This window comes from Poecilia formosa, unplaced genomic scaffold, assembly GCF_000485575.1.
Source record: "Poecilia formosa unplaced genomic scaffold, Poecilia_formosa-5.1.2 Scaffold38, whole genome shotgun sequence".
In the NCBI taxonomy this organism is placed as follows: Eukaryota; Metazoa; Chordata; class Actinopteri; order Cyprinodontiformes; family Poeciliidae; genus Poecilia; species Poecilia formosa.
In genome coordinates this window covers 2,903,464-2,910,400 of record NW_006799977.1, presented here as the reverse complement: position 1 = coordinate 2,910,400, position 6,937 = coordinate 2,903,464, and the positions used below count along the sequence as shown (strand labels likewise).

The window sequence follows — 6,937 nt, the reverse complement described above, 5'->3', positions numbered from 1 at the left end:
GATTACATGAAGGCAAGATAAATCTGCAGAGTTTGTTTCCCTGTGTGGGTTCAAATAAAGATCTCTAAACTATAATCCAAGAAAATAGTGCAAACTGAGAAAAGGAATCAGATGTGTATTAATGACAGACACAATCAGGCGCTACATATTTGTATATTTTTTTAATTTTATAATTATCAATACGTTCATGCTCAGATGCAAAAATAGAAAAATACTTTTCAATTTGGAACAAATGTATGTTTTTAGCTAGCTTTTTGTGTTGACATATCAATTATGTGTGTTAATTTTACAATATTTTATGAACAATTTATACAGAACTGTATTTTTTACACAAAAGAACACGTACTGACGTAAATACAGTACAGTCAAAAACACTAAATGTACTTTAATTGAGATTTTGTTGACAAATCAGCATAAAGTATAGTGCATAATTGTGTGGTGATGAAGTTTGTGTCTTCCTTACACACTTCAGTGTACATTGGTATTTGTGGTTGCAAGGCAACAAACTCAAAGATTTAAGGAGTGTGAATACTTTATTGAGATGCTGTAAAATTAAGCGTATAACTTACCAACTCTTATTGTGCTATTTCCTCATCAGAGACAGCTGTTTTATATATATGTAGTATATTAATGCAGAAAAACTGTAAATGTGGCAGCTTTTAAACCAGGGGTATCCAAAGTGCAACTCGGGGGCCATTTGGGGCCTCTAAATTATTTTGTGCGGCCCTAAAGCACAATTAATCAGATCCAGGACCTTCTTGCTGCAAAACAACTGCATCACCCTGCAGCTATAGACATACTTTGTCACTAAATATTTTATAACTTCTTTATTACATGAGATATAATACTTTTGGAACAGCTATAAAGCCTATCTAATAAATCTCCTTTTCTGATACTATGTAAAATATAACATCTATATACCATGTGTAATATATTATTGTGTAAGCATTATAGCATTAGTAATAATTTAATACAGTTTAAAAACAGTGAGGTGAATTAACATTTTATAAGGGAAACATTAGGTATTCTACTTTTGCTTTTCCCTGACAAAGATAGAATATAAAGATTATATATTTTTGGTTAAAACATGTTTTTTATTAGTTACACACAGTGGATAGAATAACCATAACTTTTACTTATGTAAGAGACTACTATGTAGGTTGTCGGATATCACGTGTAACATATCATTTTGTTAGTATATTAGCAAGACATTGGTAAAATTTGACTGCATTTTTAAAAATAATGAAGAAAATAACATTTTAACAAGGGAAATAATAGGTACTGTACTTTTGCTTATCTCTGACAAAGATTGATATATGAAGACAGAATATAAAGATAATATAAAGTTTTCACTAGCTACTTTACAAATATAAAATAACTTTTGAACAGCAAATCTTGTTGCATTTTTGGTAATTTTTTATTACTTCATAAGTTGCACACAACGGGTAGAGCCAGAAATTTGACACTTCATAATAATATTACTCAAATAAAAATAAAAAGTAGGGTGTAGTACAACAACCGCTAAAAACATTTTTTTTCAACTGTTAAAGTAAATGTAACTAATTACTACCGAATAATTAATTTATAAAATATACAAGTTTTACCGACTTAAATTGAATTGCTGAAATAACTTGAACACTGATACTGTAATTTATTTAGAAGCACATAGATGACAAAATCACCAACGGAAGACGTAACCCTACAAACTATGATTTTCTGTCGCCCACAGCACCTCCTAGCGGCTTAATTTAAACTAACAGCCCACTTTAACTGGGCGGAGCGTTTTTTACCTCTAGCCCCTCCCTCCCATAGTGAGGCCCCTGACGTAGGCGTTCGAGGGTAGCAACAGTTGCCTTGAGACCCCGCCGCGCTATAGTGACTGTAGCCGTGGAGACAGTTACTTACCAACGGGCGCAACACTCAGCAACAGCAGCAGCAGCATCTGGAAGTCACCGAGTGAGTTGGAGAGAGGGAAAGAGAGCAGAACTTTTCTCAAGGCAAAGGTGATTTTATGTTTATAAAATTTAGAGAGTGATTTCGTTTGAAGGGAGAAAGAAATGTATGTTCTCGAACGCGTCTTCCTGAATGTAACTTTCTCCTCTTTCTGGCATCCGCCCCAAGTTGCGAACAGCTTTTTTTCCCTTCCGTGAAACGATAACATTTCGCTTCTAATGTTCTCTTTGGATCTGTTCCCAACTTCTACAGCAGCTTGCTTTCAAAATATATTATTTGTGACTACAAATCCGAACTAATTAATCACTTTACACTTGTTGCTACTTATGTTGTTTAGTGGAAACCGAGACGTGAACGCTCCTTCAGCTTAGTTCCAACAGGATGGATGGATGAACGTATAGTAAAGTACGGCTAATGCTAATTCCGTTCGCCGACATGAGATCAACTTCACTTGTGAGTTTAAACGTGGGTGGAGTTGTTCAGGTTTGTTGTGGGGGTTTCATGGAGACAACACGGTTAAAGTTCGGCCGTTGGCGCGTCGCTTTTTTGGGCCGTTTAAACAGGTGGAAGAGTAGCTAGCTAGCTTTAGCACCGCTGCTTCTGCTGCTACAACTGTTTCCAACGTCTCCTACTTCCAAACTTATTCAACGTAACGTTCACGACGCAGTTTCTTTTTTAAAATTAATTAAATATCAAACAGCAAACCGAGCTCTAGTGTGTTTAAACTTTTTTTCTAGCGGCCTTAGAGTCTCATTAAATCGAGTATTTTAGTTGATTTCCATCACATTGAAATTGACCCTAATTATCCTTTTTTACATAATGAGATTAACCAAAATGTAACAAAGTTAGGTTGCTGTCAGTATTTCAGGCCTAACTTTAATAACACGATGTGTTGTTACAGCTAGGTGGTGCCACTGCATGGAGATTCTTAAATATTAGTTAGTGATCTAATATGGCTTTTAAAGTCATTTTATTAATTTATAGGCATCACCTGACGGTTTACTTAGTATTAAGTGATTGGAGTTATCTTTAGACTTGCCTCTTTCACAAATTACTCTTCTTAAATAAGTTCTTTACAACAAAGTAGTTGTTAATAGGCAAGTTATAGAGCTACACATTTCTCTTTGTTCAACTGCCAGCTATTTTATCTATTTGCAGAGCAGAAAATCCATCGAATCTCAGCCATAACTCTAAAGAGAAACGTTAGATAAAGTTTGTCCCTTGTGATTCTCAGTCGCCCTGTCATCCATTTTATAGCATCTTTTGACAGCTAATTATATATATGAAAAACTTCTTATCCTTTCAGGATTTTGTCTCAGGAGGTACATTATTTCTGTTAACAAAAAACATCCCACCAGATTCTTACTTGTATTTTATGCTGTTGAAGAGTTTTGTATATGCAGTGATCAAAGATTTTGTTGATGGTGTCAGATTCTTGTCACTGATTCATCTTCTTTTAATTTTTTTTAAAGTTGTTTTTATGAAATCTATCAATAACAGTAAATGTTTTCTCAACTTTCCGAATAAAATGAAAGAATATTAAGGTTTAACCAAAAAGTTGATTGGAAAAATACAATAGTTTCTCTCTAACAGGCAATATTTACAGAGGTCTCTGCATCACTGAAAGTCTCCAAATACTGTAAAATTTTACTGATTGTGGAAAAGAAGAATCTGAGCAACTAAAAACTAAGTTAAAGTAAATTACATCATGTCTCCTTCACAAAGGAATTTCCTTCAATAAGGACATTATAATCATTACAGTTTTCCATTTTTTTTGTACAAATTTGAAATTGTAAAAAAAACAAACAAAAAAAACAATCAAAACCATAAGATAATCCATATGTTTCCTTAAGCACCTTTAAAATAAATAACACTGATCTCCAACTTAATATTTGAGAGGAAAAAGATTCAGATTTAGTATGACGTCTACTGTTAAATTCATTTATTGTAGCTCTACAGGAGCCAAAGTGAGATTCACTCCAGCAGAATCAGATGAAGGGTAAAAATATGCTGCAGTTATTCCCTGTTGAGAAATGCACATTGGTATTGTTGGCCGACTCTTCATGTTGCAGCATTTAATAATCATCTGGCAACGTCATTGTTTCCTGTAACTCTGTGCTTATCCACACTTCACCTGGAAGTGTGTGTTATGACTCCAAAAGACAGTTGACAAGATGCTTGAGCGATCATGTTGAGTTTTACACCTCAGGCATTTTTTCTGTGATCAATCATTTACAAATTCCTCAATGTTAGGGCCAGAGGGTGATGTCACACTGTGTGTGTGTGTGTGTGTGTGTGTGTGTGTGTGTGTGTGTGTGTGTGTGTGTGAGACAGCAATCAGCATTACCCAACTCTGCAATTAAACAGGATTTGTCTATTATTTCAAGGAAAGAACATGATTACGAGGTTGACATTTTAAGCTTCTATTAGCACTTAGCGCGACAGTTAGCATTGTTAACAGTGGTCTCTGTTTCTATTCTTTGTAGAGATATTAGATTCTTATCTGAATTGTGTGATTTCCAAAATAAAGCATTTCCAGATCCAGCATGTTACATGACTCTAAACAAAGACACAACTGAGGAACTTTCCTGTAATACAATCAGCTTTCTGTTGACATCTAACTCCCTGTTGTAGCAGTCTGAATGATGAGCCGGCGAGGCTCTCTAGATAATACAGTTCTGGAAGCTTTTTACCCCATTTGTCCTTTACCGACACTTAAAATAGCTGATTCTTTTTCACTCTTCACTCAGCAACACATTACACACCAAACAGTGTTGATTTCAATTCCAGCTGGCCGTGTTTTTTTTTTTTTATTTAAGACTGAAGCTTTAGCTTGGATCAGAGCAGGACAATATTACATTGACAGGCAGACTCATGTTGCTACCAGATGATTTCTCAGTACGTCTCTGTTCTTTCAACATGTTTCTAATAAACATCTTTATTGAATATTTGCACTTGCATATTGAAACATAGAAAGGGTTTTGGATGACTTGGACTACAGATCAAACATTTGGAATCAACTTCAAGTTTCTATTTTTGATTTCTGCCTTAAAAACCGAAATTAATTTTATGCATTTTGGTATTCACAGCATAAATCAGACTTTGCTTTCATTGATATGTTCCATTTTCCTCAATTCATCTTTAGGTATAAAATATCATATCAAATCTGTTTTCTTTTACGTAAAATTAGTTCAGTTATTCTTTATATGATGTCAAAGTGAATGTCTTGAAATTTGAAAATATTGCATATGTTTGGGATTCTTCCTGCTACAAAGTTTAATTCCTTTAAACTGAAGAAATTTAAAGCTTTGTTTTGAAGTAAGAAACTTTGATTAGTCAGACATTCCTCCCAGCAGCAATAACACCAAATCATAACCGTGATATCAAAGCGATGACTCTGCTGAAACTGTGAAACCTCCACCCGCCCAACCTCCCCGTCTAAGCGTGACACTGTTATGTTTACATGGCAACTTGATACACAAAAACACAGAAGGCATGGAAAGAAAAAAGGGTCAGAGAGGGCCAGGGAGTGAAATGTCCTCATCAGGTATATTTTATCTCCCTCCTTGTGGCTGCATTGCATACCTTCAGTTTGCAGAGGCAGGTCTGAGAAAAGGTATGTGGAAAGCACTTGATGGAACAGAGCAGAAGTAATTAAGGAGATTGTTGTTTCTAACTTTCTGTTAGGTCACGTGTCAGCTTTTGAAATTTGAGGAATAACCTATTTTATCTGTAAGCACAACACTGGCTTGTAACTTAGCAATAAAGAGTTTCTACCCTGTGTTCCACAAAGTATTTTGATGGATTATTGTATTCCATTATCAACTCTTACTCATTTTGCATCTGACATGTTTAATGGATCCCTGTGTGCAGTCAGTAAGCAGCAGAACAGCTGCAGAGATCTCCTGGGCAGTGGGTGACCTAACACAGCTTTTAGTCAATGTGTGTATGAATTTTTTGTCTGCATTCATATGTGTATGATGTCAGTGTTTGCCGATGATGTATTTAGCTATCTTGATGAAACCATCCACTTAGATTATACAAAAAAAGTTATATTTGTACGGTATCATAACCTTGAGTAAATACCACGGTTTCAGGTTATTATGGTACTGACATAAATGTTAAAAACAAATGTTTGATTTAATGTAGGGAACAATTATTCTAACTGGTTCATAGTCCTTATGAACCAGTTAGATGGATTAAAAAAAATCCATCTAAAAACATTTCCAGACAGCTGAATTTCTAAAATAGCCTGAAAAAAGAGTTGGTGCCTTCTTTCATCCAGCTGAGCAGCAGTGTATAGCAACAGGTGGAGAAGGATTATTAGTTTTTCTATGCTTCAAACAGCTGGAAAAATGAAACTAGAAAAATGTAGCTGCTTTCCAAACCATAATATATATATACATATACTTCTCCTGGTGAGTGTTGTGTGTCAGATAGAGCTGCACTTGCTTTGGAACGTGAGCTCCTTCGCTATTTTTGCTCACATCTTTGTCATATTTTAAGACCGTTTTAATGGTTTATTGCAGAACTCGAGTCGTGGCATGTCAGAAAATCACAGAGCGAAACTGAAGGGCTGAGAGGAGAATGCCTCGCGGGGGCTTGTTAAGTAGAAATTAATAGTGCCATTAATGCATTTGAAATGTTACAGGTTCATACTTTCCACAACTCACTGGTCTGTTAAGTGATGCAATATTATCTGTTGATAGCAAAACTGTCTCTCTTGCTTTAAGTTTGTCTGAAAAGATTTTGGAAAATGCGGGTTTTCGCTGCTAGGAAACGGAGAAACAACTCTTGTTGTTCCCTAAGAAAATGCAGTCACTGATTCGCCCTGGTGTAACGGTAACAAGCTGAGGCTTGTTGTGAAATGAAATGTTTTTCAGTCTTTACCCTCAGTCTGAGTGTATGTGTCGGCTACATACCTTGCGTTACACCTGCTTGTTTCGTGGCTACACAACTGGTAATTAAATTTCCTGCCACAAAC

At 35.4% G+C, this 6,937-nt stretch overlaps 1 protein-coding gene across 3 annotated transcripts in view; it reads left to right on the top strand.

Annotated features, from left to right (window-relative positions):
- Positions 1-1,845: 1,845 nt before the first annotated feature.
- Positions 1,846-6,937, top strand: part of rfx2 (regulatory factor X, 2 (influences HLA class II expression)) — a 32,705-nt gene continuing 27,613 nt past the window's right edge. Inside the window, exon 1 of one of the 3 annotated variants that reach the window (XM_007550920.2) lies at positions 1,846-2,003. The gene's annotated coding sequence lies outside the window, so the exon portion shown is untranslated. Of the gene's footprint in view, positions 2,004-2,178; positions 2,407-5,470; positions 5,570-6,937 lie in introns of those variants that run through there. The other 2 variants (XM_007550921.2, XM_016670857.1) reach the window with 2 other exon arrangements.